The sequence below is a fragment of the Vanessa tameamea genome, chromosome 9 (genome assembly GCF_037043105.1).
Source record: "Vanessa tameamea isolate UH-Manoa-2023 chromosome 9, ilVanTame1 primary haplotype, whole genome shotgun sequence".
NCBI classification, from domain to species: Eukaryota; Metazoa; Arthropoda; class Insecta; order Lepidoptera; family Nymphalidae; genus Vanessa; species Vanessa tameamea.
This window is the reverse complement of record NC_087317.1, coordinates 3857856-3882393: the sequence shown is the minus strand read 5'-3', so window position 1 is coordinate 3882393 and position 24538 is coordinate 3857856. Positions and strand designations below refer to the sequence as shown.

Genomic DNA, 24538 nt, shown 5'->3' with positions numbered 1-24538 from the left:
GTGTAACGATAGGCACAAGGAAGGTAACATCTTAGTTTCCAAGGTTGTAGATGGAAAGGATAGTTAATATTATTATGGTTCTTACAATTTCATTGTATATGGGCGGCAGCTATTGTTTGTACTTTGTATGTTTTATATATGTAGACATATCTCAGAGATTTCATTTCTAATTTATAAAGAAAATCTTTAGTCTAGCCACTTTTTCAATGCTGACAATACAGAAATACTTTATAAGTCTATTACTTAAGTAGAAACGCAAAGAAACACATTTTACCTAAATAAAAAAAAAAGCCTTAAAAATACATTTTAAAGTAAACTAATCTTAATTTATAAAAAAATATGTAAATATACATTTTCGTATCTACATACATATAAGCGAAATAACTCAACACGAAATCTCCATAACTATAGGTCCAATTGACTTTAAATTTACCACAGTTACTCCAGCATTTTTGGAAATTTCAACTTCAAGACGGAACTTCAAAACATAATTTTTATTTTTTTTTTGTTTTCCAAGTCGTATCGGTTCGGAAAAACCACCGGCGAAAGCTGGTGCCACAGGGTGGATATGCGAGGCAGAAAATATCTTAAAAATCACACTTTTGTGGAATAAAATCGTAATAAAATTATTAATAAGTAATTTAAAATCGTATGAACTTTACACGTACGAGGTCCGGAAGGACAGCTAAGGACTAAAGTATTATATTTTAGTAGTACTTTATGATTTTACCTATGTACGTCGTCTACCGTGTTGAAAGTAATTGGTGACACTGCTAGTTTACTCTGTAATCTGAGGTGATACTTAATATTTAAGAGTCACTTAAGAAAATAATTGCTCTGCTAAACGTACAGTTATGTGAAACACTTAAGGAATTCTAGTAATGAATAAGTGATTACCAAAATAACACAAACTGTGTGAAAGAAACTGTATTACAGATAAACAAAACAAAAATTAAATACATAGCAGAATGATTTGTTCTTATAATTATATCAAATTAAAGTGAACACCTCTGATCAAAGTACTGTAAGAAAAATAATTCCTTACATGTCATAGTTTCGTACGTGTAATTTTTTCTTCTTACGATATCATATTTACAAGCTCTGGAAAATTACCAGGATTGTTGGTACTTTTCCGCAAAAGATTTTACTAAACATTTTACAGATCCTATGGATCACTTACATGTAGATCAGCTAAATACTTTGGTATATGGGTGCTTCTATGTACTATAGAAGCATCCATCAACGTAGTTGCGTAAACGACAAACGACTTTAATACAATCGTAGCTGAACGTAGAAGTTTACTAAATCCTTTTTCTTGTAGTGCTACAAAACTGCCAACTAATATATATATATATATATATATTTGTTGGAAAGTTATATGTTGGAATAATACATATAGGTAGACGTACCTGAAAATCGGTTATCTGATGGTAAGTGGTCACCACCGACCATAGACAATGGTGCTGTAAAAAATATCAACCAATCATCATATATTAATAGAATCATCAATAGAACCTTACATCGCCAATACGCCACTACCCTTGGAAACTAACACTCCATGTCCCTTGTGTCTGTGGTTACACTGACTTACTCACCCTTGAAACCGGAACACAATAATACTGAGTACTGCTGTTTGGCGGTGGAATATCTGATGAGTAGGTGGTATCTACCCAGGCGGACTTACCCTACAAAACAAAGACAAAGCACTACCACCAACAAGGATGGTGATAGTGATACGAATAAAATAAACAGGAGAAAGTTACGACGTAAGATTTTCATATATTTTCGTCCCGTTACTGGCATCTTTGATGTTCTTTACATTAAACTTAAACTACATTAGAACTATGTAGAATAAGTTTAACGAGACTGAAGAGAGGTTTGCAACAATTCTCACGCGTTGTCGTGCATGACGTTCTATTCACATGACCTTTGAATAACGTGGAGGTACGGAGGACAGCTTTAGTCATTTATTTAGGTAATGAATCTTTGGCCGCTCGGTACGTCCTATATTTTAAATATTTTTTCAACACTTCCGTTGAAATTTTGACCGATGTGTATAATCCGGGAAAAAAGTGCTTTAAAAAATTACTAAAACAAATGTATAGGTATGTATGTACAATGTCACGAAAGTGCTAAGTCGTCAAGAAAGAGCTGTAAGTATTAAAAGACCGCATATTAAACCATTTTATACTGTAAACGACCTGATGTTCAGTGTGAAATTCGGTATAATTTGATATAGTACTTATTCATCTGAATATCAAGAATTAAAGGAAAAATTGTGAAGAAACTGGATGAACTTCTGCTACGTGTATATCAGCTGACCCACAATCGAACAGCGTCGTGGAATAAACTGCAAATCCTCTCCTAAGCAGTTAAGTTTTCCCAGCAGTAGTACAATTAAAGTTTGTTGCGTTATATATTTGATGGCGATACTTTAAATCCCTTTAGTAGCCGGCATCAGAATTAATAGATGAAACTAAGCAACGTTTTGAGCAAACCAATAGCAATCATACATAGCATTAACGTTCCAAGATATATCTCGGATTCTTTCAATTATGTTCTGTAGTTTTTTTGTAATATAAACGACAATTATTTGTAATGTAATGTAATGACAGACGGTGAATATTTTTGAAAGATTATATTTCTATCTACATATTTATTTTTTTGGGTAGGTGGACGAGAAAATGGACCGCCTGATGGTAAGTGGTTATGTCCCTAGTGCCTGTAGTAACACTGGCTCACTCACCCCTCAAACCGGAACAAAACAATACTGAATACTGTTGATTGGCATACGGCATATGGTATATGCATACTAATTAACATCACGATTAATAAATTCAAAAATCGAAGACTATTTCGTGCAGAGGAGCCTCATTTACCATTTGCTAAACACAATTACCAATGTTCTCAAAACACCTCTTAATTTTCGTGGTACCGTCGTTACTTCTGATTTTCCATAACACAAGTGCTTTAGCTACTTACATTGTGATCAGAGTAATGTATGTGATGTTGTCCAATATTTATTTATTTATTATTTATAATAAACTTTCATCTTTAGTCATCTGTGAACGATTATTCTCTCTGGTGTTCATTATCTGGAAATAATATGCAATCAATAATATTAATTGTCATCATCATGTCCGCTTAAAACCTTTTTGCGTTCTAAAATCACTAAAACGTATAGCTAAAATTTAGAATCATTCATCATTAGCAGCCTGTAAATTTCCCACTGCTGAGCTAAGGCCTCCACTCCCTTCGAGGAGAAGTTTTGGAGCATATTCCGCCACGCAGCTCCAATGCGGGTTGGTGGAATACACATGTGGCAGAATTTCGTTGAAATTAGACACATACAGGTTTCCTCACGATGTTTTCCTTCACCGCCGAGCACGAGATGAACTATAAACACAAATTAAGCACATTCAGTGGTGCTGGCCTGAGTTTGAACCCGAAATCATCGGTTAAGATGCACGCGTTCTAACCACTGGGCCATCCCGGCTTATGAATTTAGCATAGGCAATCGAAATCAATCTCTTCCATAAAAACCTTATAATTTAACTTTATCATTATATACATGTATTTCAGACAACAAAAGCCCATACAAACTGATACACTGATTGAAATAATACATAAATTCAAAATTCTTTATATGATATATCATTCTAATATAACACTTAATTAAAAGTTATGCTCCGACTTTTCAAGCGTATTCCATATCAGTGAAAATGACCAGAAAAACTTTTGTCCAGTGATATATATATTTTTTTAAACAATGTAGAATTTTAGAGATATGACGGTATTTAGGTTCATTTATCGTCGGCTCTTTGTTCCGCGTTCCCTTTGCTCGTTTGTATGGTTTACAAAAATGCAAATTGAACGCTGGTTAACATGTGACTAAAACTAAAATACATCAGATGCATTTGTAAATGTAATCATAAATAAACGTTTTTAAAGGAACAATGTAATTTAGGAATGACAGTCTAGAAGATTAGCTTTTAATATTATTTATTTCTTCAAACCGAAAATGTGTAGATAGATAAACTACTATTACTAGTAAACTAAACTGATTTTTTGTCTTCGAGTTGTTAGGAACTAGTTGTCATGCGTGGTTTCGCTCGCATTTTAGTGGTTGGTCTTCCTTGGAACTCAAGCTTAGCTCATACCAAATTCAATTCAGTGTTTTGATCGTGAAAGAGCAATAAACAGACAGGCAGACAGAGTTACTTTCGCATTTATAATATATGTATAGATGATGTAAATTCTATTTAAATAAAATAAAAACTATATAACAGCATAATCGTAGCAAATATATAGGCAAATATAATATCGTTTTATGTCGTAATTTGTATCAAGTATAATTTGTATAAAATATCACAGGCTTTATATAGGAAAAATATATCGTCATCACAAAGCAAATCCGATCAAATTAAATATACACAATTGAATAAATTAAAGTATAAGGATTAAAATACACAATTTATATTACAATAATATTCCTAAATTGCACGTCAATCGCAACTGCGCTAAATATATGACCTCTCTAGTCTTAATTTTTCGCCAGTGGTTTTCTGAACTGGCCAGCTAGGCACCTGCAAAAGAACCGGTGTTGAAGATGTCCATGGGCGGTGGTAGTCACTTACCATCAGATGAGCCTCCTGCTCGTTTGCGACCTATACCATAAAAAAGTCAAGGCGAGGCTGGCGGACACTCTACGTACTAGAGACGCGTTATAAAAACAGCAATTGCTAATATGTAAGTAATGTCCAGCCGCTTTGAGAATTCGATCCTTACCGCCTTCCGTGATCGAATGGACGACAATACCATGAAGTGCCGTTAACCTTAGCCCTACAAACGAGTAATATCATTAAAAGTTATAAGCTCTATAAAATAATATTATTTAGAGAGTGCTTAAAGAATGCTGTCTTCTTCTTACAGATGTCAAAACAATGGAAACAGGTGAGATAAATAGGTTTTTGACATTAACAACCGTTAAACAACATTTCTAAGTAAGCAGTGTATCATTATTTTAATTTACAATAAGTGGTATTATTTTTCAATACATTTAATTTTAAATAAGTTACAAGGTTATATCAACTGTCTATTTGTGTAGTGCTATAGCTGACAAGATTCTGAAAGCATTCTCACAACAGCCGAACTTTAGTATCTACGAATAATATTTTAGGTTAGTTATTTCTAATCAGAATCAGAATTCATAGGTTTATTGTACTCTAATAAATGTGGGGCCTTTTTTATTATTTATTATTATTTTTTATAACAAATGAATTAAAAATAGTTACTGTACTAATCACGACCATGAATGGTAGCAAGAATCCTAGCAGCATTTCCCCGTTGAATCGTAATTCCGAATATCTGGACTTAAGATGAACCAGCCCTTCTGTCACCAGTGGAAGCAATAAGGTGCAATTTTATACTTTTAATGAAACATTTTACACTACTACTTCAAACTTCAAGTGTTTCAGCAGCAAATGAGACAAAAACATAATTTGGAATAGACACGAATATTTGAATCGTTTGTCCGCTTCAGAATTTTCCACGGCGGCTCCGGCTCTTAAAATTGTTTCTCTTATATGAGACGAGGCCAGCTTAACGCATATAGCGTTCCACACTAGGGCCACAGAGAACTAATTTCAGTTTATCAGGTCTCTTACCATCATCACAACTATTTCCACGGGGCTCAATAAGAGCAGGAACGTCGATAGTGGCAAGAGCCCTTTTTATTATATCATTAAGAGAATCGTGGCTGAAAAGCCTGAACACCTTGGTCAAGAGATACCATGTAATCTGAAGGAGTCCATCTCCTTTAATGAAAATATTTATTATCTAAAAGTATAACTAATTTTTTAGAGAGTTTATGCAACCAGTGACTCCAACACAACATCGGACTCTTTAGGTGATAACGCTAGAAGCATGGCACGGTTTTTGGCACTTGTTAAATTTTGTGTCCAACTGTGTAGTGTGACGTGGACCAATGGCTAATCCCAAAGTTTTTGTTTAGTAACTTCCTTAGGGGTATCGTCATTAAAACACTTTACCTTCCAGTTCTATGTAAAACAATAGTATTAATAATAATCGAACTATATATTATACATGAGTAGATGTGCATCGTAGTTTCCGCATTATGCTTTTGGAATGATGAGAGTGAGTATCACGTTCTTATAATTTTATAAAAATATTTAAGTCAAAGCCACAATAGGAATACTCGTTAACCTAATCTGTAATAAATAACAACATTCCAAACCGTAATCAAACTTTAAGTCTCTAGCGGTTGTCCACAGATTCCGCAAATTTGGTATAAGTTTAGTTTTAGTTTTTTAAAACATAAATAGCCTCCTTTTGTTATGTTTTAATATGTACGTCTATTGATTATTATCATAGCGGAATTCTGGGAATCGAATTTGCTTCTTTTATACATAGGGCTAAATTATTTATTTTTATTAATTATATGAATATTAGATTATATTAAGTTTTATATATTAAAATTACGGAATTCCTCTTAATTTAACAAATCATGAAGTTATTGATTGGTCTAAAGACTTCATAATAACTATTACTATCAAAAAATACATTTAAAAATCATGTTAAAAAGATGATATAGAAAGTTTGGAGTTAATATTCATTGATTTTCGTACAAAGTACAACATATAAACCCTGTAAATTTCCCACTGCTGGGCTAAGGCCTCCTCTCCATTTGAGGAGAAGGTTCGGTGCATATTATCCCATGCTGCTCCAATGCGGGTTGGTGGATTCACATGTGATACAATTTCGTTGAAATTAGACACATGCAGGTTTCCTCGCGATGTTTTCCTTCACCGCCGAGCACGAGATGAATTATAAACACAAATTAAGCACATGAAAATTGGTGCTTGACGGGTTTAAACCCGCAATCATCGGTTATGATGTACGTGTTCTAACCACTAGGCCATCGCGGCTCATACAAAGTACATAAGTAAATAATTTATAAATGGTAATTAAATGTCTTTGATGACTACCTTAGTTTCCTGTCGGTTCTTCTAGTTCTGAACATGTAATCATCGTCAGCCTTGTAACGAGCTGGGAAATACATGATTGAATAAAATTTTTAAATTGTTTCTTTTTTTGTAAATAAATACAATTAAACAATGAAAAAACGTTTCATCAATGTTGTTCAACTGACAAATGGTGCTCGTTTTAATTAAAGGGTTCCGGACCACGGTGACCGCCACGGTTGTGAAATGATAAATAGATACATGTCAAGGGACGGATTTTATCGTGTTTATCTACATTTTTAAACCAGTCTTTATTTGTAAAAAAAAAAAAGGTTTTACTGAATTCTCATATGAGTATTGATACATTATTTTTCAGTTAAATAAAAAAAACTATCTTAAAAATAAATTTATCAGCAAAATATGAATAGGATTCAATGAATGCACTTATGTATAAAATAATTTATTATTGAATTACATATTTGCGGTTTCATCGTTAAATGTTGTTTTATTATATTTATTTAAAAATAATATTTAAAATATAAATATTATACACAAAAATATAGACTTCGTAACACTCACTGACATGTATCAATTAAAAATGTACTCAATATTCACAAATTGTAACATGTATATTTATTATTAATTCAAAAAATATAAATTGTCTGGGGGTGATTAGTTAAACAATACTCTGTTGTCTTCACTCGAATGTGAAACATAAATGACAGAAAGAGATAAATCTGTTTTTAACACCCGCTGAATAACTTTAAATTTAAGGCCGTTTTTTAATTTTAAAATATCAAAACCCATATTTACATAACAGATACTCGATCTGTAACTGTAAAAACGATAATGTAGAGACAATCAGAATATAAAAAAAAATACAATAAAAACCGCTAAAATAACCAACTATACATTGGAATATAATTACATACAAAAACTATAAAAAAAAACTTCATAATTATGAAACTTAACTTCTTATACATATATTATTATTATGTAATAAATCCTTTAAAGGTACAAGAGATAAAAAATCCAAAAGCATATTTTAATTTAAGCAACTTTTAGCAAATCCTCGTAATAATTGATGAGAAAAATATAGGTATAGTCCAATCAGCTTCATCTAGTTTAGCTTGATGTAATTTAAATAGTAAATAGGTCAAATTTGAGTCAGAAGACTGACTAATTAAAGCACTTTGATTGTACGTTGAGTTACTCCTTACTCCGGATTGAAAGTTCGGAGTGTGGGATAACTTCCTCCTAACAAAAGGGGGGAACGTGAATTAAATTTGGAATGGTCTTTTAATGTGTTAGGATGAACGACCACTATGGATCCGATTGTTTGTTACTTTACTTGTTCTTCTTTATTTAAAATTATTACTTGATTAAACACTAGCTATATATACTTTGGATCTTAGCTATATAATATATATTTAACCCTAAAATTTGCTTACTTACCATTTGCCTGTATATTTATAACTTATAAAAAAATATAAACAATAATTTCTGAACGCATCCCAACCCTCAGTTTAAATGTTATTATTTATTGATAGATATTATCATTGATATTTTTTATCCGTCCCAACTTCGCAGAGATAAAATAAAGCGTTCATATAGAAGATTTATATTTAAAAAAAAACATGCAAAGGGCAAGGAAGTACCAGAACAAGTCACTAAAGATTCATCACAATCAAATGAAGGCTAAGAGGAGAAACATATAAAAATATTTTTTATTTATAAAGATAATCAGTTTCATTTTTAGAATTAAGGAGTTAATTATTTTTTATAATACTATAATACGGTCTCACGTTGTTTATCGAGAAATGCTCGACATGTTTCTGGAAGACCAGGGTTTTCGTTATCATAATCGTATGTTATAACACAAAATTATATTAATGATTTAAAAGCGTGGACTTAGTATTTTTTTTTCATGCAGGATATATATACATTTACTTGTAATGTATTGACAGACTCTGTAATTAGAGTGATTGAAAAAAGTACCTACTGAGTTTCTTGCCGGTTCTTCTCCGTAGAATCTTTATTTACGAACCGGTTGTAGCTTTACATTTAATTCAACACTGTAACATGACAGTTCAAAAATGCTTTTAAGAGCCTAATTGAATAAAGAATATTTTGAAATTACACCCATACTAAAATTTCAAGAAAACAATTGATGGATATAAAATTTCCACAAACTTCGCCAACCAATTTCTTCCCTTGGGCTGAATTTAGAAAAATCTAAAATGAGTGCGAAATTAATAAAATTAACATGCCCTTGAAGTTTCGCTGGTTTAGTTATTTAGGTTGGGCGATGATGAGTCACTCAATAAAGACTTTGACTAATATATACTAGTTATTACCAGCGACGTTTCTCGTGAGTATATGTAATTAGGGTAATTAAAATACATCATGTTACTCTGAAAATTTACATATGTTTGATATATTTCCTTCTTAAGGATACAATCTATAACGTAATATAAATAAATTTGATCAAAAACGTTTATCAGCTTAGCGGAAAATACCTAACAGATAATTTTTACTTTATAAATCAACATATATATACATATATATGCACATCCTATGTAGACGAAGACTTGTCTTGTTTCATCCTGCCATTGTTAGGCTACGAACATACAGTTTATTTTACCGCCAAACAAATATTTTAATTATGCTGTACTCTACTTAAAGTCAACTTAATTTCAAACACAAGGAATATAAGGGTGCATTCACGGTGTAAAAAATAGATTATATTTTTACGCTACTCGTGTGTTTGGACACCATCCACTCGTCTGTTTTCTAAAAATAATTTTATTTATATTATCATATACTTAAAACCGAACAAAATAATATAAAAATATATATTTACATCTCAGTGTTGAATAAGGAATACTATTCTCTACATTTAGGTACTAGTGATTTACATAGACGCTTTGTTAGGACTTGACTGAGATACGACAGTCGTGTCCATTGTTTAGCCGTACTTTATATCTTCACAAAGACATCCGGAGGCTTCCAACCTCCTTCAAAGGAAACGTTATAATTCTGCTAGAAAGAGATCGTTTTGATTTTTTTTTCTTTGTAGCGAGTTCTATGAATAAATGGGGATAAAAATGAAATGTAAATCAAAGACTGGTAAAACTTAGTATTTGTTTAATTTTTTAATTGGAAAATTAAATGCAAAAAGAGGTTTTAATTTAGAATAAAAAATGGTAAAACATATTATAACATTTTATTTTTATTTGCATGATAAAAACTTTTACAGAAGAATCTTAACTCTCAACCTTCGGTCCACGTGTTCTAGCTTACCTCTGATAATCAATTACATTCATAATTTTTCATCATGTTCATAGACGACAATTATCACAAGCAAAAAAAAAAGTCGTAAGCATTAATTAAAAACAAAACATTATTAAACAATCTGTGATAAAGTTGAACGTTATTAACAACCATTAAACACGTCTGTTACACATTATGAGTACTTGGTTAGCTTGCGAGATTGGTTAGCATTTATAGTCGCTCTATTGTTCCTCACACACGTGTGAAACGTGGTGAAACTTTACACTACGAGATTAAGAGCGGTATACAATTTCTTAATTATATTTTGTTTTGATAGCCCAGTCGGGTTAGACGACAGAATGCCTCCACTTTGTGTTAATGAAAACACATATTAAATGGTAATTAATGCAATTTGAAATTCTAACCCGACTGGGCTATGAGCCCACAATTTATATTGTATTCGCTACTAATGAACATGTAATCTTAATAACTAACCATATTTACTTTGTATTTACTTTTTCCTTTCTCAGTAAAGGATGGATCAAATTAAAAAAAAAACACAGCCATACAAACTTACTAATTTTAAAATATACAATGTTATCTTCAATTATCGACAGGATTTATATATTATACAAGAAACATACGATTGAATTATATATTTTTTTTTACGGCATGGTTTGGTTAATGCCTCCATGTTTGGGAACTGAGATGTTTGGTCCTTGTGCCCAGGTACACTGGTTCACTCACCCTTTAAACTAATACAAAACAAAACTAAGTATTACTGCTTGGATGTAGAATATATAACGAGTGTGGTACCTACAGAGATTGTTTTACATAATGCCTTACCATCAAGCTTTTACTACACTTGCCAACTGTCGTCGTTCACTTAAACAATTTTAAACGTCTTATTAAATATAATATGTTTTACGTACCCTTTCATGCGCACATTATAATAAATGTCTAATAAGTATCACTATAACTGATAATAAGTTTTATTATATATATTTTTAATGTGACGACAAACGACTTATCTATGTCAGTTAGTCACTTCAAATATATATATAAAAATGCAGTCTTATATTCAGAGGGTAAATGCTTAAGAATGTCACACATTTGCCAAAGGTTGCAATCCTAACTCACATTCCAACATAATTAATAAAACAATAAATTTATTGGAGCTAAAAATAAATCACAATAAAATATATTTATATAAGTCTCCAACAACCTCGTTTATGTGAGGGTTCTCGGGCTAGTTTATAAGGTACGAGTAGATTAATATCTCAGGTCAGTCCAATAAAAAGGCATTGACTTTTTTTGTACACAAATTTCAAACTGCCTGGAGTTTGGTACCGGGAATTTGAAATTTGGCCGTATTTACACTCGTGCCTCGCTAAAAAGGAGACGGTGATGGTTTCGTGCTTAAACTCCCTCTGGTTCTGCCAGATTAATCATCCATCCAATTCCATCTCTATAATAAACCTTCCTACCTTATTTGTGCACATACTTATGCATATAATATACCTCCAGTTCGCCAAATTGGACAAATTCAGTCAAAAGTCACAATTATAAACAACTTCTTCAAAATATTGAAAGAAATCAATCGTTAGATATAATCAAATAAGCACTCTGCATTCACCTCAATTGCCGGACGTGTAAATAATTAATTAAACAATTAAATTTGATGGTTACCATACGCCGTTATCGAGTAAGGTTAACCGCATTTAGTGACGCAGAGTTCAAGCCCCTAACCATTTATGTGTTAAATTTAAAACAACAATCGATAATAACGTGAGAAAGCTTTTTAACATCGAAACTATAATTTTCTGTGTAATAAAAAAACTTAAGATTATCATTAAGCGGCTGTATTTTTTAAAACTGAAAAGAAGACGAGCGATGTTTTCTAGTAACCGCTCCTTACTTTGTCAAAGTGTTGCCAGTTATGAGGCAGCGTTGATTCATTACAATGGAACCTAAGTGTATATTTTCATAGAATATGTGAATAGACTCAAATGGCGCTTTATGCCGCGCAATAGTACAGGCTCCTGTATTTAGCTGCAAATTTTCTTAACTGTAGTGGACTCCATAGGACTTGAAAAAACACCGGTGATAGAGCTCTGTGCAAAAAACCCCCTGGGAGAACTAAGTCACTCGCTAGGCATGGCTAAACGGTTACTTTATTTATATTTTTTAATGTTGTTATTGTATCTCCACAGACGATATGTCCGTGCCTTCGTTTCGTTCCGTTCTTACATCTTGTTAATAATTATCTGCAGTTTTTTGGGATTCCAGTTTGAATAGTGAGTCTCATTATTCATTAATGCATATTACTCTGCAATAGAATACATATCTAACAAAATATAATGAATTAATGCTAGATCGGTGTTGATAATAACTCATTGTATGTATATTATACAAATTCGTATACATCATCAAAAATAATTACTTATTACTTGGGCTTTGTGAAGCGTGTTTCGGTTTGAAGAATGAGTGAGCCAGTGTAACTACAGACGCAAGGGGCTTAACATATTAGTTTCCAACATTGGTTAACATTACCAGCATTATTGATTATCAGACCAATCACCGTCAGGTGGCAAATTTTCCGCCCGCCCAACTAATAAATAAATAAAATGAGAATTTCGACGGTTGTTTTCTACAGAATTCACTTTTCAGTCGCTTTTGAAGATAAGGTTTGACCGTTCCAATGCAGGATGCGGATCCACATGTCGCAGAATTTAATCTCATACGTTCACGTCGCCTCGAAACGTTTTACTTCCAATTCAGATGAAGTTCTTGTAAAATCATATTTAGATTTCATTAATGCCAGCTTTATTATAGGCAAAAGAAACATGACGTCTCCATAATTATGCAGTCAATAAATTATTTACAGTTGATATTCCTTAGTGTCAATATAAATGACAAATCGTGACCATTTATGGTAAGATCTTCGAATTAAATTCTAATTTCTATGTACTGAATATAAGATTCGATTCCAGTTCGATTTCTTTATTCATTAAAGCCTTACACTTATTATTAATCAAAGAAATTAAAATAACGAATATGGGCTATAACGACGAAACCATCTTATCATCAGCGGATTGTTTATAATTTTCAATATTAACCAAAAAGGACCAAGTTATTAGCCAGTTTGTGATAAGGAAATAAAATATCTCGTGAGTCGTCTATTTTGCTTTTTTTCATGATATATTATTTATGATACCATTTTAATATATTAATCATATTACATTATATATTTATTTTAGTATTTTTGACTTTAAGAATATTTATACATGTTACTAAATCGAAGAAAAGGCTTACAGTGTAATTAACTACGGTAAAGTTTTAAACCATAATATTGCCATGATATAAATTTAACGAATAGTCATAATTTATGTCTTGTATAGTTTTAGTGGGAGTCACATTCATTATACAAATGAATCACCTGCTGGCCTTCAATTTTGTCGACCTTCTAACTTTTATTAATACCAGTGATGCTATAATCAGTGTAGATTCAATCCCGACCTTTTGTGCAAAATTTTTTTACCCCCGAAAACTTGCAGTTGTATGAAACACCTACTCATATAGTACTGTTTGACTGCTTCGATAAATGTATAAACCGAGGTTCAAAACCCAAGTCGGACCTATAAAAGTTATTGGTAAAAGTCGAGTCGGCCTGATAAAACTAAGTGTTCTGGATTCGTATCGGGTGTGCTCACTAATCAAACGAAAACAGCCGTGCTTTTTAACGGTTAGACAAAGACAATTACTATTATTGCCTTAATTTAATAGTGATAACTTCTTATGGGAGGATAAGCTGCTTCGTTACGTAACGCGTTACGGCGTCAGTCTGTCTGGCTTCCCTTTCTTTTACGCATACGGCAGCGATAGGCAGGCTCCTCCTCTCCCACTCACACACCACCTACCCACAGCGCTAGCCGTATTTCGGACAGTTTAAGTTATCACTTCTTTCGGGTGTCGTGAGACGCACACCGCACACATATTATTTTTATTTAGACTACTGTACCTAGCATATTTGTAATTACTATAATTCAAGGTAATCAATATTTATAAATTTATTGTTTTGTAGTATGTTGCATATTACGATGCGTAATTTAGAAGCTACACATATCATGCTTCTTACGATCCAGAAGGTTATACATATAGATATATATATTCTTAGTTTAATGGCTTTTAGTTGTGCCGATTATTTCGCCAATGACACGTAGGAATCCAGAAGGTTACTAATAACGGATAGTAGGTTAAATGTATGAAATTGACAGATTATAAGGTTAGAATAAAAACAAATGTAATAATCAATTAGACACTTCTACTATTGATAAGCTATACGATTCGGTTTTTAATAACATCGGTTAATAGTAACATTTTTTAATAGTAATAGGGCTTAACTTACATGCCGACATAATTGTTTTATTCTTCATCTTGAAACATTTCATTTATTTTTAAATGTTATATACAACTAGTATGTCTATAACATTTAAATCACATGACAAAATTAACGCAACAATAAATAGTATTTAATTTATTATCTGTTTGAATTATAAATATAAAAAAATATTAATTTACTGTTTTTACTATAATATAAAATACCATATACCCGGCATTGCACTGCCTCTTTTGTTTGTAAACAATTATCCGATGTTAGGCGCACGCCAATCGTGGTACTGTGCCAAAAAAATTTACGCTAGTGTCAGTAGTCGCAAAAAAAACCTCTCGAAAAGAAGGTCTGACTGATCCACCGCGGGTTGGTTACACATGTGGCAGAATTTCATCCGAAACATTCAGAATTCTATAAGATATTATTTACTTGTTGGTATAGCTTTGTGCAAGTCCGTTTAGGTATGTACCACCCACTCGTCAGATATTCTATCGCCAAACAACAGTACTCAGTATTGTTGTGTTCCGGATTGAAGGGTAAATGAGCCAGTGTAACTACAGGCACAAGAGACATAACGTCTTAACTCACAGGGTTGGTGGTGCATTGGCGTTGTAAGGTTTGTTTAATATTTCTTACAGTACTAATATACATCAGTGCGAATATACATTACATATTATATATCTATATTATTGCATATATATAGAGCAATGGTGAAAACTGACCATCAAGTGGTCCCGTTGCCCGTCCGCATACCTAAATATTTTTCTTCTTTACCAAGCACAGTGATGCTTGCCCGAGCTTAAACTCGCAATCTTCGTTTACGATTCACGTGATGGCCGATGGTTATTCAATCAAATGAACGATAAAATCCGAACAAAGACTATTATTAATTCTAAATATACAAGTAAAACTAATCCGTGTTTTTTTCAATATTGTATGCATTCTACTAATTAATGAAGTCTCATTGAACTTATACATTACTAAAAACATCTGAAACTGAAATGTGTGATATTATTTAGTAATAAAACACATTTCCAAAAACTGGTCCACTCTTATGGTGACCAAAACTGACGCTTGCTAGGCTCAAATACTGAGTTTAGCAATTCAGAGAGCTAATAGTGCAAGCGTCCTGGATACAATGCCACAGGATTGTAGATACTGGATCTTGTAGACGGCGTGTATAAATTACAAATTGTATGTTTTTACTTTGTAGTTTGTTAATTTAATTCTTTGTTTCGGTTTAAGTGCTATAGAAATTCTCTTATTTACATAAAATTACATAATAATAATAATTTGAAATTAATAAAGTCGCAATCTATAAGTTGCGTTGAGGGAGGGAAGAGTTAGGAAGTCTTAGGAAGAGGACGACCTAAGAAGAAGCAGATGAGTGAGGAGGGATATGAGAGAGATGGATGTGAACGACAGACGATGATGATGATGATGATAATGATGATGATGGTGAAGAAAAGTCATGCTGCGCCGACCCAAAGTGGATGGGAAAAAAAGAAAAAGAAGCAATCTACAAGTTGTTGCAATGATAAATAGAATGTCAAATATAGCATAAATATGACTGTATAAAGACTAATGGGACGTTCATTGATGATAAAGCATTAAGGCTTTGCCAAAAAATATATAGTTCATATGAACTCCAAGCGCAAATTTAAATATGTAACCTATGCTAATGTTACAAGGAGGTAAAATTTGTTTCTTCATTTGCAAGTGAATGTCTCCGGAACTAATTATCAAATTCTATTATTATTTTTACTGATAGAAAGTACATTACTCATTAGTATGTATATCATATAATTTTGTTTCTTAATAAAATCGATCGACCCGGGGCGAGTCGCTAGTAAACATACAAAAACGTAGATAAATTTAAAATAAGTAAAATGTAAATGAATCTATATAAAAGAAAAATATTTTAAAATGAGTTTTATTTATGTACGAAAATATATTTCTTAATCGTGTATTTAAGAATAGGAACATAAATTTGACATATTTCGTTTAAAAGGTCAAAAGAACATTTTCTATTGTGAGTTATGCGCGGCAAAAATTCCCTTGAAGGTTACAATGTGAAATTACTGTTAAGAAATACTAATTACCGAATATTTACTAAATAAATAAAAATGAGCACACAATTTACTATTCTGTATAATTCACTGTCAAGTGCCAACTAATTACGAAATTTTAAAAGCATTAAGCGACCGTTCAGAAATCTCTCTCAGGAAACGCTAGAGTTTTCTCATTAAGGTTTTTAGGGTTTCGTTGCTCGATGTAAAATGCATTTTAGTGTCTTCATTATACACTCATCTATCAGTCTCTCATTACACCAGGATTCGTTATTAATTATTTTCTTTATATTAATTATTCCTGTCCATATCATATAGTGTCTTATATCAAATAGTAAATTTATTAAAATTAATAGCAAATTTATTAGAAATCAATTAAAAAAAGGTATCATTGTTTTATTTATTTTTTAAAACCTTAATCATATTTACCGAAATGTGAAATTTGAATATCATATTGTCACACAGCTGTCTCGTTAGAATGTGTTATATGTAAATATTTTTTATTTATAATAACAGCCTATAAAAGTCCCACTCGAAGACTAAGGCCTGCTCTACGCTTGGGAAGGTTTGGGGCTTATTCCACCACGCTGCTCCAATGTAAGATACATATGTGGCAGATTAACATCCGACTCGCGCAGGTTTACTTGCGATGTTATCTTGCTGAATTATAAACAAAAATTAAGCGCAAGAAAATGAAGTGGTAATTACTTGGGTTTGAACCCGCAATCATAATTCAGGCAATTTTTATTTATTACCATAAAAATCTGTATCAACGTTATATATTGGTAAAATTATACGGAACTCTTAGACCACGAGACCGAACACTAGTGTAAACTAATTAGAATGCTATCAATAAAAAAGTAATCACAACGCCAATAATATATAAAGAAAATAAGTAATTACACTTTAGTCGTTTAACAATCAAATGGTTGTTTTCATTTAGTATTCGGAAATCTCGGAAGAATAGTTGTATTTCACTATGAAGTATGAGCTAGTTAGTGTAACACAAGACAAAGTTAACAAGCCCTTTATAAATACTTTACATGAAAATATGGCATAGTATTCCTCTAGGCAAAACAATAATTAATATCTACGAGCATTTTAAAATACCAGATAGAGATTTTTTTGTCTAAAGTATGTTAAAACATGTAACCACGCTAAGCCGTGTGCAACAATAAACATAAATACTCTAGTCGTAATAATATTTCACACCGAAAACTTAACAGTAACGCATTACAAAGCGTGTCAACTTATTGCAATAAATCGAGCCATATTTATTATTTTGTTTGGTTCTTAAACTCGAGCTCCGGATAAATGGATTTGTGTTCGTTTATGTCTAAAACCTATTTAATTCTCGGATAAAATTGGAAACGACGCCGCTTTTAAAACTCACAAACTCAATTAACGTTTACATCAAAACTGTTTTAAACATAAAACATAACGCAATAAATGAATTAATATTATTTAAAACAGATTGAGATAAAGAAAGTTGTATTCTCATAATATTCTATAAGCATAAAGTTTATATAATTTATAATATTATACAATGATTTATAAAATAACCTAATATGTCAGGATAATCATCGTTTACTATACAATAAATCTTAGAGGTTTTGTTAGTTAATTTATTGTAGTATATTTAAAATACTAATCCAATACTATTTCATATTAGCATAAACATTAACGTCTATAATTATCCTTTCATTTGTACATTCTAAATTTTTTAAAGTTTCGTTGAATGAAACATCGCTAATGACTGATTTTATTATTTCAAATTGTTGATAAATCCTATTTATATTTCACACCAAGTACTCATTCATACCTTAAGTATTTCATTATTTATCTCCCAATCGAGAACATTAAACACAAATTGTTTTCAGGAGCAAACTAATATCTATGCAATAAAGCAGGCTTTCTGTCTAACACACAGATGGGACAATCCTTTCGGACGTTTTATATAATGTTTGTTTCGACGTGCGTTTGGGCGAACACACCTACACCACCTTCCAATAACAATCTACTGTCCTTCGATTACGTAAACCAGACGAGAATTTTATAAATATTCAGTCTAACGTGAGAAAGACGATCGATAGCTAAAAAAAATGTCTTTCAGAAAATTTTCGGGGTCCTGACACAAGTGACGTTCGATAAGCAGCCTTACTGTCTACGGGTGTAAGGATAAGTGCGTTACTTACGAGGTGAGGCGTTGTTGAGTCAGACACCGGTCACCTCGGGCAATCCATTGATGAGCGACGGTGTACTCGCGTTAGGGGCGGGTGGCGCGCGGACTAGCCGGCGATCGCGGCAGGACTGAGGCACGTGGCTGGTATCAATCAATCGATGCGCCAGCGCGAGCGCGGCACATTCATGCGGCGAACAGCTGACGGGCGAGCCCGTAAACATGAATCGGCCGCCGCCCACCCCGCTCAGCTGCGCCGCCCGTCTTCACACACTCTGCGCAGCGCTCCTCTCGGGACTGAGCCATACGGTACCACATGGTGCGGCGACTATCACCTTGGTAGAACCACCTGTCAGATTACTTATCACGTATAGATTGTTAATTAATTTAATGAGCGTCAATAGCTTATTGCTATAGGAGCCCTAGAGAAATGGAATTTGCAGGTTCGATTCGGATCCGTATACCTACTTAGTCTGGGAGCATTTAATTGAAAAATATGTAATGTTCAAAAGGTAAATATGTAATGTTTACACGACTGTACCCTAACGTGTAATAGTATAATTAATAAATAAGTATACTTTTACTTTTTCAAAGAAAATAGACATGAATTACTATTTAAATTCCCATAATGGGATATTTTATAAACATCAAAACTCTTAAAAATATACAATCAGGAGCTCAATAACAGTTTTTATTAATAATAATAATAAAACAATCAAGTATAATTTAACAACAAAGTCAATGTTAAACTATACTTTGCTCAAGTAAGCTCTGGTTAGAAATTGGATTCTACGCAAATAAACCGACAAGAACATCAGTATTTGACAACATTAAAAGATCGCATCGTATTGTAGCGAATGTTGAGTATATATAAATGGTGGGCGTAGCTGCGTGGAGCGCGTGCGTGACGATCCTCTGACTTCACGCAACACGGATACTGTACACAGGTGCCAAATCCTGGCAACATCATTAGAATGAGAAGAAGTAAATATTTAATGTGAAACGGGTCGCATCAGCATTTAGGAGAAATTGAAACAAATTTAATATTGACTAAACATGTAAGGCCATGAAATTCTTTTTTTAAATTGAAAATTTGTAGTTATTTTGTTTTTTTTTTTTAATGTTCGAATGATTGTAAGTATGATACATACAGTTTTGAATTTATTTATTTTAGATGTACGAAGTTAAGTCATATTTTACTTTTTAGAAAATCTATTTATTTAAATTATAATTAACTTATACGTAAGAAAATATTATTATAACATATATTAGATACACATGGTTTAAAATGTTAGCTGATATTGCTATTTAAAAAAAATAATTTAATACCACTGCCCTTAAGGGAAAAAGCCTTACGCTAATGGAATTAGTACTGTACGAAATATACGTGTACTTCTTGTTTTTTTACATTGTGTCTGTATGAGCTCTAGTTAACTCACCAGACCCCAAGGCTCCCCGAATATCCTCGGGAGGATAATGAAAGTTACTCTTTCTGCCTCGGGAATTCTGAACTCTTTCCGGCCGTGTCGGATTTGTCGCGATATCGAATAATAGAGTGAGGCAAGAGAGTGTACCTAGCTGTATTCGCGCGTTTAAGTACACGCTATAATAAGTCCTGCTCGGCGCGCTAGTGTCCCTTAAGAAAGGCCTTAGGCTTAAGTGGTTCATTAAGCCTCTTAAATTATTATTTTTTCGAAATCATGATTACTTATCCATTGTCTATAATTATACAGACGAATGGCTTACAAATAAAAATACACACCTACCTTTTTAAACATAATATTACTATCGTTGAGTAGCTAGTCTTATAATTTTATTTTGAGTTAGATTTAATTTTCAACGAGTAATGACAAATTACTATGAAAATATGGAAATACAGAATACGAACTTATTTAATGACTAATTACTATGAAACTATAGGAATACAGAATGCACTATATTATCCTGCACAGTGGATAGGTCTTTGAGATTCGCTACCGTGGCCGAGAGTCAGTCAGAAGTGACCTCATTATTATATTTATGTAACTTTAACAATACTAAACTTTTTTTTCATAGAATATTTGGATGAAATCTTGTAAATATTTTTTAAACAAATATTCGAATCACCGATTTAACTAAATTTTGTAGTCATTTTTGGTTCTGATGAAAATACAAATACTAGTATACTTAATATCGTAATATCTTTAAAATAATCCCTAAATAAAATACATATTTAAAATGATTTTTCTACATCTTATCTATGTTATTTATGTTTTTTTTTTATAACACGCAACTATATTTTTTATACACATAATGCAAAAGTTTCTTTGTGTAAAATTAGAATAGAAAAATAAACAAAAAATACACCACTTTCACAGTGAATATGATTACAATATTACGCTTTTTCATAAATTAGGTAGGCAGAAGAGCGAATTGGTTAATTGTTTACTATCGCCCATAGAAATTGGCGCCATAAGATATATTAAGCATTCCTTCCAACGCCAGTGTACCACCGATGTCCCTTGTACACTGACTCACTCATCCTGTAAATCAAAAACAACAATACTGAGTATTATAGTTGTAGCCTACTCGCATGTTTGTATAAAATGAACGTTAAAAACGTATATTACAAAGTTCGCTTAACAATAATAATTTTACGGTTCGCTGTCATTAGTACTGATAACAATACATCAGACACTGCGTGCACTTTGTTTGATTAAAACGTCCTGAATAGAATATGTTGATTTCAATAAACTACCAGGAAGCAAATTACGAGTACGTTCTAGTGTTAGTGAATGGTTTTTTTTTCTCGTGCATAAAAAAATAACGAACCGAGTTCGATTATGAATATTTTATTGTTTAGCTTGAAATAGTTTTACAAACAGTTAAAAGATTTTAATGTTTTCGATTTATAAAAACTCATCGTCATCATCCTCCTGCCCTTATCCCAATTTTTACGTGGGGTCGGCGCAGCATGTCTTCTTCTTCCATACTTCTCCGTCGGACTTACAAGTAACATTTTTTCTAACCATATCGTCTTTCACACAATCCACCCATCGTTTCTTTGGTCGTTCCCTACCTATATATCCATCCACATCCATGCTCAAGAACTTCCTCACATAAATATATTTATAAAACATAATTATAAAGTATGTAATAAAGACATATTTTCTTTATACAATGTACCGTTTGATCATATTACGTATAAGTTGTTAGCTGTGATACACATCCTATATCCTAGCAATGCGATCAAGGATTGTTTTTCCCGCTATAATTTATTGCCTTGCCTTGACCCATTTCCTAGCATCTGCATTCCCTCCTTAGGTCGATAGTTGCATGTGACCCGAATTACCTTGTCTTTAAAACTAAGATTAAGACATAGAATCCTTAGCGAATAATCATTATTAACATCTTATTTTTTCGCTATGATTAAAAAATATATTAAAAAATTGTATTATATGAAGGCAAAAAGGTAAAACTAGGTATTCTGACGTATCGTATTCTTAATAGTGCTGTATATTTACCTTGTTGTGTTTTTTTTTACAGCGTTTATAGCGCGATGATGTTTTAAACATTTAAAAACTGCAAGTTGCATCATACTGTAACGTAAGGAGGTCGACTTATAAGTCGAAAGTCGTTCAAACCCTATTGATGTGATTTTTTATTGGCTATTTAAATTTTAATTTAATAGTAATATTTAAAAAAAAAACGAATAAAGATTACGTTATATTTATCTAAATAATAAATGATGAATATTGTTTCAACCACTTTCAACGAGCAAGTATATTATTTTATATAACCGGAACCGACTTTTCTATAATATACTCGTACAAAAGACATTAAAAACCCTCTTCCAGAAGGACTGGTAATTCTTGATTATACTCTCATATCACAGTGTGTGATATAAGAACTAAAAGTCGGCCTTACGAGATGTCTTTTATTAGTGAGATTGAGCTATTAAGTGAGAACGAAAGAATTTTCTCTTTGAAATCAGAAAGGACAAGTGGGCTCTTGTTTGTAACATTCTTAAAGATACTCCACTCTGTTCTACTATCATGAAGAAAATCGCAAATTGTATCGGATTCTTTACTTTAGTTATATAACCCTAATGTCAATTCACTGGTAATAAATTTTCAATTGATTTTTAACCTAGAAACTTTATTTATATAAGATTTATTAACATTGAGTCCTTAACGATCCAAATATTCGTGTTTATGTCAAATAACTTTTTTGTTTGTGCACCATTTGCTGTTGAAACACTTGGACCTTGGAGTAGTAGTGCAAAAAGCTTCATTAAAAGTATAAAAACTCGCCTTACTGCCTCCATTGGTGACAGGAGGGCTGGTTCGTTATTGCCCAGGGGATTTGCGATTCAACGGGGAAATTCTGCTAGTATTCTTGCCACCATTCCACACGGTAAAGATTTATACAGCATTTATTTTTAAATAATATTTTTATATATTTAAAGACCTAAAAACTTGTAAATATTTGCATTTCAAATTGACATGTAATACTAGTAATAATATTTAAACAGTGTTCCATTTTCATCTATACCTAAAAAAAAAAAAAAAAATATGAGTTCGATAAACACAGCGTTTTTAAATTTTTTATGAGCTCGATAAATGCAATGTAACGTGTCTGTCGCAAAAAAATGATACATTTGACACGTCACTAATTGGACGCACCTTAATTTTTTACTAACCCGTAATTTAATTTAGTTTTTGCAACCGAATTTTCACATAGTAGGTACATAACAAAAAAACTTATACCGGTGTCGTGATAATTCCTAGTTTTAGTTTGGAAAGTATTTTCGTACGTGACGAATGAGTCCGCGGTCAAAGTTAATTTGCTCAATGGAAAGCAATATATATAATATAAGATAGACAAATTGACATTTGATAAATAGTTACTTTCACCCAGACATTGTAAGAAGCACTGTAAGAAACTCATCACAATTCCTTACAAAGGATGGGAGAGAATAGTCTTTCATCTTATCCTTCCAAATTTGTTAACCGGTATACTATCCACGCCGTGAAACTGATGCACGGGACCACGTATCATTTTCATTCGATGTTCCATACAGTGCCCACTGGGGACAAGCCAACTCACTCAGCGAATGAAAACAACTGTTTTATTTTTATTACATATATAATTGAATAAAGATACCTCTTGGGCTGGATCCAAGCCAAACGCAACAGTTGCTACAGATATCGCTGCACTGGGAGCACAATACTCCATGTGTTAACATTCTTTGGCAAGAGCCTGGCTTTAAAACCGCTTTATTGTTAGCTCGGCGTTTTATAGCTTAATAACAACCAGGACTTTATACGGAATGAGGTTTTGTTAATTTGTTCGGTATGGCTTTAAAGTTAAATTCTTACTTTGATTTCAGTTTAAATTCAACCATTAACATTCGTTTACCGTATGTTGTTTCTTGTAAAATTTAATTAAAATAACAATAATACGAATTTGTAATTTTTAAATATTTATTTGTATAGCCTTGTCAAAAATATTAATTATACAATCATATAATATTCTTTATCTCTTTATCTAAGCATACAAATATTTACCACCACACCACCAAACGAATCTTAATTTTTAAAAATGATTATATTTGATAGGAAACTAAAATATACCTATGTCACAATAATAATTTTATTTA

At 32.2% G+C, this 24538-nt stretch overlaps 1 protein-coding gene across 1 annotated transcript in view; it reads right to left on the bottom strand.

The window, feature by feature from the left end:
• The window catches only part of LOC135193410 (uncharacterized), an 86047-nt gene extending 67035 nt beyond the window's left edge, over positions 1-19012 (bottom strand). The window contains exon 1 of the mRNA XM_064215791.1: positions 18914-19012. The gene's annotated coding sequence lies outside the window, so the exon portion shown is untranslated. The remainder of the gene's footprint in view (positions 1-18913) is intronic.
• Positions 19013-24538: the final 5526 nt, after the last annotated feature.